Consider the following 11,117-nt stretch of genomic DNA (forward strand, 5'->3'; position numbering starts at 1 on the left):
TACATATGTCTTTATGTATTCATGTTTACATCTTCTTTGGATAAATACCTGGCAGTGGAATAGCTGGATCATATTACCATATGATCCAAGAATAGTTCTATTCTTAATATTTTGAGGAATCTCCATACTGTTTTGCATGGTGGCTGCACCAGTTTCTATTCCCACCACTAGTGTATGAGAGCTCCCTTTTCTCCACATCCTCTCCAACACTTATTATTTCTTGTCTTGTTAATTATAGCCATTCTGATGTGCATGAGGTGATATCACATTGTAGTTTTGATTTGAATTTCTATAATAGTGCTGTTGAATGTCTTTTCATATGCCTGTTGGCCTATCTGTGTATCTTCTTTGGAAAAATATCTGTTCAGATCTTTTGCCTATTTTAATTGGGTTGTTAGTTTTTTGTTGTCAAGATATATGAGTTCTTTATATATTTTGGGTATTAAGCCCTTGTCAGATATATGGTTTGCAAATATCTTCTCCCAATTGTTAGGTTGCCTTTTCATTTTGTTGATGATTTCCTTTGCTGTGCAGAAGCTTTTTAGTTTGATGTAGTCCCATTTGTTTATTTTTTCTATGTTTCCTTTGCCTGGTCAGATGTGGTTCTTGAAGATATGCTGCTAAGACTGATGTTGAAGAGCATACTGCCTATGTTTTCTTCTAGACGTTTTATGATTTCAGGTCTTACATTCAAGTCTTTAATCCACTTGGAGTTAATTTTTATGTATGGTGTAAGATAATGGTCTACGTTCATTCTTTTGCATGTGGCGGTCCTGTTTTCCCAATACCATTTATTGAAGAGACTTTCCTTTATCCATTGTATGTTCTTTGCTCCCTTGTTGAAAATTTGCTGTGGGGTTAATTCCTGGCTCTCAATTCTGTTCCATTGATCTGTGTGTCTGTTTTTGTTGCTAGTACCTTGCTGTTTTGATTACTATGGCTTGGTAGTATATTTTGAAATCAGAGTCTGCTACCTCCAGCTTTGTTCTTTTTTCTCAGGATTGCTTTGACTATTTAGAGTCTTTTGTTTTGCCATATAAATTTTAGGATTCTTTGTTCTATTTCTGTGAAAAATGTCATTGGAACTTTGCTAGGGGTTACATTGAATCTGTAGATTGCTTTAGGAAGTATGGACATTTTAACTATGTAAATTAGCCCAGTCCAAGAACATGGAATATCTTTCCATTTCTTTGTGTCTACTTCAATTTCTTTCAGCAATGTTTTATAGTTTTCAGTGTACAGATCTTTCACCTGTTTGGTTAAATTTATTCTTACTTAATTTTTACTTTTTGTTGCAGTTGTAAATGGGGTTGTATTCTTTATTTCTCTTTCTGCTTCTTCATTGTTAGTGCATATAAAAACAACTGGTTTTTGTATGTTGATTTTGTATCCTGCCACTCTGTCATATCCATTTATTATTTCTAAAAGTTTTTTGTGGATTCTTTAGGGTTTTCTATACATAAAACCATGTCATCTGCAAATAGTGACAATTTTCCTTCTTCTTTTTCAATTTGGCTCTCTTTTATTTCTTTTTGTTGCCTGATTACTCTGGCTAGGTCTTCCAGTACTATGTTAAAAAAGAGTGGCGATCCTTGTCTGGTTCCTGTTCTTAGAGGGATAGCTTTCAGTTTTTTTCCATTGAGTATGATATTGGCTGTGGGTTTGTCATGTATGGCCTTTATTATGTTAAGATACTTTCCTTCCTTACCCATGTTATTCAGGGTTTTTATCATAAATACATGCTGTAACTTGTCAAATGCTTTCTCTGCATCTATTGAGATGATCATATTATTTTTATTTTTCATTTTGTGAATGTGGTGTATCACATTGATTGATTTGCAGATGTTGAACCATCTCTGCATCCCTGGAATAAATCCCACTTGATCATGGTGGATGATCTTTTAAATGTATTATTGGATTCAATTTCCTAGTATTTTTTTAAGGATTTTTGCATCGATTTTCATCAGTGATGTTGGCCTGTAATTTTCTATTTTGTGTGTTATCCTTGTCTGATTTTGGTATCCGGGTAATGTTGGCCTTGTAGAATGAGTTAGGAAGCTTCCTCTCCTTTTCAATTGTTTGGAAGAGTTTGAGAAGGATAGGTATTAAGTCATTTTTGGATGTTTGGTAGAATTCACCAGATAAGCCATCTGGTCCTGGACTTTGTTTTTTGGGAAGTTTTTCATTACTGTTTCAATCTCTTTACTGGTGATTTCTCTCTTCAAATTCTTTTCCTTCTATACTTAATTTGAGAGTTTTTATCATGAAAGGTTGTCAAATTTTGTCAAATGATTTTTCATTCATGATTTTAAGATGATCATATGATTTTTATCCTTCATTCTGATAATGTGGTGTATCACATTTATTGATTTGCATATACTGAAGAATTCTTGCATCTCTGAGATAAATCTCACTTGATTATGTGTGTGATCCTTTTAATGTGCTGCTGAATTCAGTTTGCCGGTATTTTTGTGGAGGATTTTTGCATCTATGTTCATCAGGTATATTGGCCTATAATTTTCTTTTCTTGTAGTGTCCTTGTCTGGCTTTGGTATGAGGGTAATTCTGGCCTTCTAAAATAAATTTGGAAGTCTTCCCAAATCTTCCAGTTTTGGAAAGAGTTTGAGGAGGATTGGTGTTAATTCTTCTTTAAATGTTAGGTAGAATTCATCACTGAGGTAGTCTGGTCCTAGACTTTTATTTGTTGGGAGGTTTTTGATTACTGATTCAATCATCTTACTGATTATTAGTCTCTTCAGATTTTCTATTTCTTCATGATTCAGTCTTGTATTTGAATGTTTCTAGGAATTTATCCCTTTCTTCTAAGTTACCCAATTTGTTGACATATAATTTTTCGTAATTGTGTCTTATGATCCTTTATATTTGTATCAGTTGTAATGTCTCCTCTTGCATTTCTGATTTTATCTATTTGCTGCTTCTCTTTTTATTAGTCATCGTAGCTAAAGTTTTGTCAATTTTGTTTATATTTTCAAAAAGCCAACTCTTAGTTTTGTTGATATTTTGTAATGTCTTTCTTGTGTCTATTTCATTTATTTCTGCTCTTTGTTATTTCCTTCCTTCTACTAACTTTGGGCTTAGTTTGTTCTGCTTTTTATAGTTCTTTGATATTTGAAGTTAGGTTGTTTATTTGAGATCTTTCTTCCTTTTAAAACATAGGCATTAAACTATAAACTTCCCTCTTAAAACTGTTTTTGCTCCATCTTATAAGTTCTGGTATATTTTGTTTCTATTTTCCATTTCTCTCAAGATATTTTTTTATTTCACTTTTGATTTCTTCCATAACCCATTAGTTGTTTTGGAGCATGCTGTTTAATTTTCTACATGAGTCCGTGTTTATTTTACCTCAGGTTTCTCTCTTCTTCTACCTCTCTAGCTGATGTATTTTATTGCCTCTTGAAGACTGTGGCAAAGGTGTCATCTCTGCCATGAAGCCTTCCTAGACACATTCCAAACTGGATAAGGGAATTCTTTTATGTGTTCTCAAAGTACTCTATGTAGTCTTCCATTTTCTCACTCATAAAACTGTATTGACAATATGTGTTAATTTTTCTGCCTCTGTTTGGACTATAAATTACTTTGGGCAAGGTCTACTTATACTAAAGAAGCTATTTGTTATTTGTCTGAAACTCAAATATAACTGGGGATCCTGTATTTTTATTTATAAAATTGGTAACCTTAATGATGATGTATTTGTGGTTATATAATCTTTTCCCCATTATGTAATCTGATGATTGTTTCATGCTATTCAATATTATGGCTCTAAAGTACTTTTTCTTATGGATGTATCCATTATCCAAATCCCTATTTTTTGAAATTAGGTTGTTTCCAATTTTTGGTATCATAAATAACGTTGAGATGGACATACTTTTCTATAAATATTTATGTGCACTTGTGAATATTTTTAGAATAAAATCTTCAAAGTGGAATTGGTAAGCCAAGGAGCATGAACATTTGTTTCATGCTTTCCATTTATGATACCAAAATCTATTTAAGAAAGGATTATTTTTAAAATTATTATTTGTATTATTTAAGTTGTATTTGTATTTGTTTTAAAATCCATTATTTGAATAATTTTGTAATTATACAATTATAATTTGTGTTATTCTTGTGGTTTATGCTTAGAACAAGTAATTTTAGGTAGGATTTGGACTGTTCTTTGCACCTGGCAAGTTTGAGGTCCCGAGAGATACCTATGTGAAGAAGTCTTTCAGGAACTTATGCCATGGAACTAGAGTGCAGAAGGCTGTTCTAAAAATGTAGACCTTGCATTTGTCAGCATAATATTCATATCTGAAGCCATGCGAATGAATGAGCTCAACAAAGAGCTGAGCATAGAAAGAAGAAACAGGAAAGATGTGAAAGCCTTCATAAACATCCACAGAATGACAGGAGGAAGAGAATTCCATAAAGGAAGAGTCATAATAGAGAGTTAAAACAGTGTAAACAGGAAACTACCATTAAAATTCTCCACCTAGCATCAGAATAATTTGTCTTTTGTTGCCATTTCTGAATTCTCAATAAGTCAAAAGATTTTTTTAGTAGAAATACTTACGAAGATAAAGTCCATAGCTCAGTGCTTAGTCACTTTGGTAACCTCAGTACTCAGATTACCAAAGGGTTTGGTAGTTACTAATATTAGTTATATAGTTACTAATATTAGTTATAATAAATATCATTTATTAAGCACTTTCTAGGAACTAGGCACCGTGCTAAGTGCTGCATATGCATTATCTCTTTGAATCCTGACAATAACTCCGAGGTAGGCATTGATATCAACCTCATGCTACAGCTGAGGAAAGACTTGCAGAGTATTTAGGTACCTTGCCCCAAACCACCAAGCAGCGAATAACCAAGACTGGATTCGTACTTGTCTTCTGGGGTTTGGATCCCAATATTTACTAACCAGGTTATATTGTTTACATTTGCACAGGGTTTCACAATGTAAAAATATTTTCACATTTATTATCTTATTTAAAGCCATAACACCACTGTTCAAAGAAATGACAGAATGGCATCTAATGATCTTTCTCTAATCTGACTCTAACGGGCACGTAAATCACCTGGAAATTTTGTTAAAAGGAAGATTCTGATTCAGTAGGTCTGGGATGTAGGCTGTTTCTGCATTTCTAACAGAATTCTATGTGATGCCGATGAGGCTGGTTTATAGAAAACATTTTGTGTAACAAAGGTATATGGAAAATGTACAAATTACACAGTTTCTGAATGTCAGTACATTGCTATATTTCACCTATGAGGAATAATTTAACATTTTAATTTTAATTATGAAATATTTCAAACATTCATAGAATATAGAAGATGATATGAGACATCAATGTTTCTACCTCCTAGATTTAATAGATACTAACATAGATGCTAATGTAGTTGCCATTTGTGCTTCAGATCTTTCTTTTTTTTCCATTCTCTCTCTTTTAATGTAATGCAGGGTTTCAGATAAAGCTAAAGACCCTCACCCAATCCAAAAGTAACCACTAATCTGAAGGTGATGTGCCTTAATCGCTGAGATATTTTATAATTTTACTTCATATTTATTTATTCATAACAAAAATGCTATTTTGTGCATTATTAAGTAAAGGAGGAGCACTTCCAGAATGTCAGAGTAAAGGCCTCAGGAAATCCAGTCCTCTATAAAGGCAAAAAGAACACTTACAAAAATTGAAAAAAATAAATTTTCAGAAGTCTGGGAATTAGCCAAAGGCTTGCAGAAATCCAGGGGGTATTTATTCAAGAAAAACTGCTGACAGTCAGTCAATGATATGTGAGTTTGCCCTATTCCTACTCCTTTTTCCCCATATCTTCAGTAGCCTTGATAATCAACATCCTTGAAATCATGATGAAACAACCAGCCTGAGAGCTGCCTGAGACAGCAGGATTGATTTGGGGCTCCCCAGAATGGCCAGTTCCCAGAAAACTGTCATTATTTGACCTGCCCAGAAGATCCCTGGGAACCCCTAGTTGCAGGGCTTATTTTTATTTGACCTGACTCAGAAATCGGTCACTGAGAGCAGCTTTTACTCCAGGGACATTTGTTAAAAATAATCAAAGGTAGCGGCCGGCCCCATGGCCGAGTGGTTAAGTTCGTGCCCTCTGTTGCAGGCGGCCCAGTGTTTTGTTGGTTTGAATCCTGGGCGTGGACATGGCACTGCTCATTGAGCCACGCTGAGGTGGCGTCCCACATGTCACAACTAGAAGGACCCACAACTAAGAACATACAACTAGGTACCAGGGGGCTTTGGGGAGAAAAAGGAAAAAAATAAAAAAATCTTGGGAAAAAAACATAATCAAAGGTAAATTTTTAATATTGAAGCTGCCTAAGGTGAGGATAAGAATTGGGACAAACAAGAAGCTAACACCAATTCTTTTTTCTTTACTTTTTTCTGTTTTGTTACTTATTTCTCTTTAATTTTTCTTTTTTTTTATTGCAGTAACATTGGGTTATAACATATAGCTTTCAGATGTACATCGTAATAGATTTCAAATTCTGTGTAGATTGCGTCATGTTCACCACCCAAAAACTAATTATAATCCATCACCCCAATGTAACACCAATTCTTAAAAGGAAAATTTGGGTAATGAGATGCCCATAGGAGCTTTAAAAGGCTCTGGCATATTCTTGAAAATCTAGAAGACCATGTACACGTGTAGACTGTGTGTCCTCCCAGGAAAGACCTGAAGAGGCCCTCAGCTCCCACCTTTGGCTGACCTTGAGGCTCTGTGCAAGCAGGAAATAAAGGCTAAGGTAGACTTGAAAACCGTACCTTGAAAGTGTGCCCAACACAGCCGCACAGACCCTCAGCAAAGATTGCGAAATTTATTGGTTCTAGGAATTTAAGGAAATCTCTTTCCAATCATTAGCTGACCATTAGCTGACGACTAGCTAACCAAGCAGAAACTTCAGGGGCCACACACAACAGAGAATACGGAGTTTACAGAATTAGTTCAGAAAATTCACTAAATAAACAAGAACAAGTACAACAAGCAGCAACAAACAGCAAACCCAACAAACTCAGTGGGGGTTGATTTCCGCAGTTGCCACGTTATATTATTTAAAACGTCTACTTTTATACAAAAATGTGTGACATGTAAAGAGTCAGGAAATTATGATCCATAGATATGGGAAAAATTAAGTCAATAGAAACTGTCCCTGAGGAAACCTAGATATTGGACTTACTCGAAAGAAGATTTTAAATCAATGAAAGTTTCACTTCTTCCTTACCAATTTGGATAGCTTTTATTTCTTTTTCTTGCCTAATTGCTCTGGGAAAAACCTGCAGTACTATGTTGAATAACAGTGGTGAGAGTGGGTACCCTTGCATTGTTCCTCTTCTGAGAGGCACGGCTTTCAGTTTTTCCCTGTCGAGTATGATGTTGGCTGTGGGTTTTACTCTGTTGAGGTACTTTCCTTCTGTATTCCTGCCTGTAATTTTTGACAACTTTTCCCTTTGGTTCTTAGACTTTTTCTGATTCATTTGTACATGCTCTTAATATATTTTGTTTTGGACCTTAAGCAAATAGACAACTAGTTATTTCTTTTCCAAAAATGGGTTTACCCAGGAAATCAAAGAATTGTAATTTGGGGTCTGCAGACATGGTAAGCCGTGAGCGAGTTCCCCAGCAGCAAGGGAAGGCAAGCTCTTACAGAAGGGAAGAGTTGGGAGGGCTGTTATAAACAAAGAGTTCAAAGGATAGTGGCTCTTCATTGGCTGAGTTGTGACAGTCCCTCACTGACGGAGCTTCTTGCCAGGCAAGAAGAGGAAGTTTTTCTTCTTCCTGTTGGGCTCCGCTATCCTGACAGAGGGTGTAAAACCTCCCCCTTTTGGCCTCCCTATTCCATTTTAATGAGATTTCTGTTTATTAATTTCCACATTATATACTAATTTTTCAGACATATATATTGCAAATATTTCATTCCCAGTCTGTTGATTGTTTTTGTGTATTTATAGTCCTTTTATGAAGTACATTTCTTTAAATGTCAAATTTTATCAATCTTTTGTTTTGCACTTTTGTATTTTGTTTAGGAAATTCTTCCCTACTCTTAGGTCATGTCAATATTTGTTCTATATTCCTTATTGGTTCTTTAAGGCCCACACAGATATGAAAATTGCTAAAACTCCCTGTGTGACATTGTTTCTCTATCAACAGAGCCCTTGAGCTGCCGCCTCTTTATCTCTGCTAAATAATCTTGGAAGTTCACATTTCACTTTTTTAGGTTGGTTCATCTTGAGCACCCTACACAGAAGGCAGTTGTAAAACATGACAAGTCTTTCCTAGGCAGAAAAAGTGTGTGTGTACTGGGGGGCTTTTCCCCTCTTTAGCTCCTCCTAAGGTAATCTTTCAGGGAGAGTCGCTTAAAACTTGAAAAGTGAGTGATATCCAGGCAAGCTGCTCTTAGAAACCTGGGAGCACCTTTGAATCTCAACAGCTTCTTTCTGATGCTTTGCTTTCTGGATCTTTATAATTATATGCCAATTCAATCCTTGAATTTTGACCTTAAAGCCACCAAGTTGTTGTGACAATGGCAGAGAATATGGTGGGAGATAGTTTTCCTCAGGGACAGTTTACTTTTTTTCCTTTGCTCTGATGCTACCAATGGGAATGTTTCCATTGACTATCTTTGTAGGCTTTTAATTTACATGTTTTTGGTAACACAGGAATAGTGTAAATATTAATTGAGAGAATGGCAGGAAGATTCAGTAGACTCTTCTTGGACTATGAAGAAGCTGAAGTAGTCACTTTTCAGAAAGATAATAGATATGTTTTTAAGAATTTGGAAAAAAGTTCATTTTTGCTTGCTGATGTATTTTATAGATCGAGGATGGTAACTATTTGTCTATTAAGGCTCACTCATCCCCAGGCAGAAGAAGAATCAGTTCAGAACTGCATATATAAAGATGCAACTTGATGTGCTTTCTTTTAAGAAGAAAATGATTAAATTACCCATTAACCTAAAAACAACAGAGAACACACTTTTCTACATAATCAATACAGCTAATGGCAAAAATATGCTTCAGTTATACGTTATTGCTAGAAAATTTTTTACATTTAATAATGACTTAAATTTGTCTGTTGGTTTAGAATCTATAAAACGTTGTCATATACGTTTAAGTTTGATTTTCAAAATGACCCTGTGAGATAGATAAGGGAAGTATGTTATTCTCATTTTCCTAATGAATAAATTGAGATACAGAGGGAATATATGATTTGTCTAAGATTGGATAGCTAGAGAGTGGCAGAACTGAAACTAAAATTCCTACCCCAATCTATTAAAGGGTACTAAGAGGAAAGGAGGGTTGCAGAAAGATTGATAGCAGTGAAGACAAACAAATAGCCAGATAAAAGGCATAGATGGAGATACCTGACAATGAAGGAAATGAAACAGACAAATGGACCCACTGTGTGTTACCGACTCTAAAATCCTTGACTTAGAGATATTGTGACTTTTATTTACCTTGCTCTTGTAAGTTGTAAGTGGCATTAAGGGACTGCACCATTTTACAATCCAGTTAGCAGTGTATGAGGGTCCCAATTTCTCCACATCCTTGCCCAGACTTGATATTATGTCTTTTGTTTATAGCCATCATACTGTGGGTAAAGCGGTATCTCACTGTGGATATGATTTGCTTTCCCCCGATGGTTAATGAAGTGGATTATCTTTTCAAGTGCTTATTTGTCATTTTTATACCTTCTTTGGAGAAATGTCTATTCAGATCCTCTGGCAATTTTTGATTGAGTTATTTGTCTTTTAACTGAATTTTAAGCATCCAATTTATCTATTGTTCCTTTGTTTGCTTGAGCTTTAGGTGTCAAGTTTTTAAAACCTTTGCCCAATTGCGTAGTCCTAAAGATTTACATCTACGTGTCGACTGAGGAAAAATCCACTATGATTCAAACAGCAGATATTTATTTGGGCAATTAGAATTACAAGTCAGGAGACACAGATTCAGGTAGAAACCTAAAATATGTTCCAATTACAGAAGGGGGGCATAGGGATTTTATGGGAAGAAAGGAGGATGGGATGAGTTCTATTAAAGAAGAGTTCTTTGGTGCTAGACAAGGTAAGGCTAATTTGTACTTCATTGGTTTGTTGAGATTCAGTCATCAGCAGACTCCAGTTTTACCAATCCTTACAAATAAGATAGTCTTGTCCTTATTGACTACTTGGAATGTCGGCGGTTGGGTCCAATTTGGAAGATAATGGAAACAAGATGTACAAAGCAATTCCTCTGAAACGGCTGCCCCCGACTCTAGTTTAATGTGGCTTCACTCATGTCATCTTTTACATATGTTTTTTACTGAGAATTTTATAGTTTCAACTCCTTAGATTTATGGATTTGATCCATTTTGAATTAATTTTTGTATATGGTTCATTCTTTTGTATGTGGCTATCCAGCTGTCCCAGCATAAATTGTTGAAAAGATTATTCTTTCACCATTGAAGTGTTTTGGCACCCTTGTCAAAAAGCAATTAACCATAAATGTAAGGGTTTATTTCTTGGCTCTTAGTTCTGTTTTATTGATCTAACGTCTATCTTTATGTCAGTATCATACCGTCTTGATTACTATAGCATTGTATTAAGTTTTGAAATCAGAAAGTGTAAGTCTTCCAACTTTATTTGTCTTTTTCAAGGTTTTTTTTTTTTTTTTTTGCTATTTTGGGCCCTAGCATTGCCATATGAATTTTAGGATCAGCTTTTTAATTTCTTCAAGGACAGGAGGTAGGACTTTGATAGGGATTTTATTGACTCTGTCAATTCCTCCCTTACCCCAGCCCCTAGAAACCTCTAATCGACTTGTTGCCTCTATGAATTTGACTATTCTAGATATTTCATATAAGGTAAATCATATAATATTTGTCCTTTGTGTCTGGCTTATTTCGCTTAGCATAATACTTTCAAGGTTCATCCATATTCAACCATGCGTTAGAACTTTATTCCTTTTTATGGCTGAATAATATTCCACTGAATATACATACCACATTTTGTTTATCAATTCATCTGTTGATGGACATCTAGGTTGTTTCCATCTTTCGGTTATTGTGAATAATGCTGCTATAAATGTTGACACAGCAATGTCTGTTTG

Source organism: Equus asinus, chromosome X, assembly GCF_041296235.1.
Source record: "Equus asinus isolate D_3611 breed Donkey chromosome X, EquAss-T2T_v2, whole genome shotgun sequence".
Lineage (NCBI taxonomy): Eukaryota > Metazoa > Chordata > Mammalia > Perissodactyla > Equidae > Equus > Equus asinus.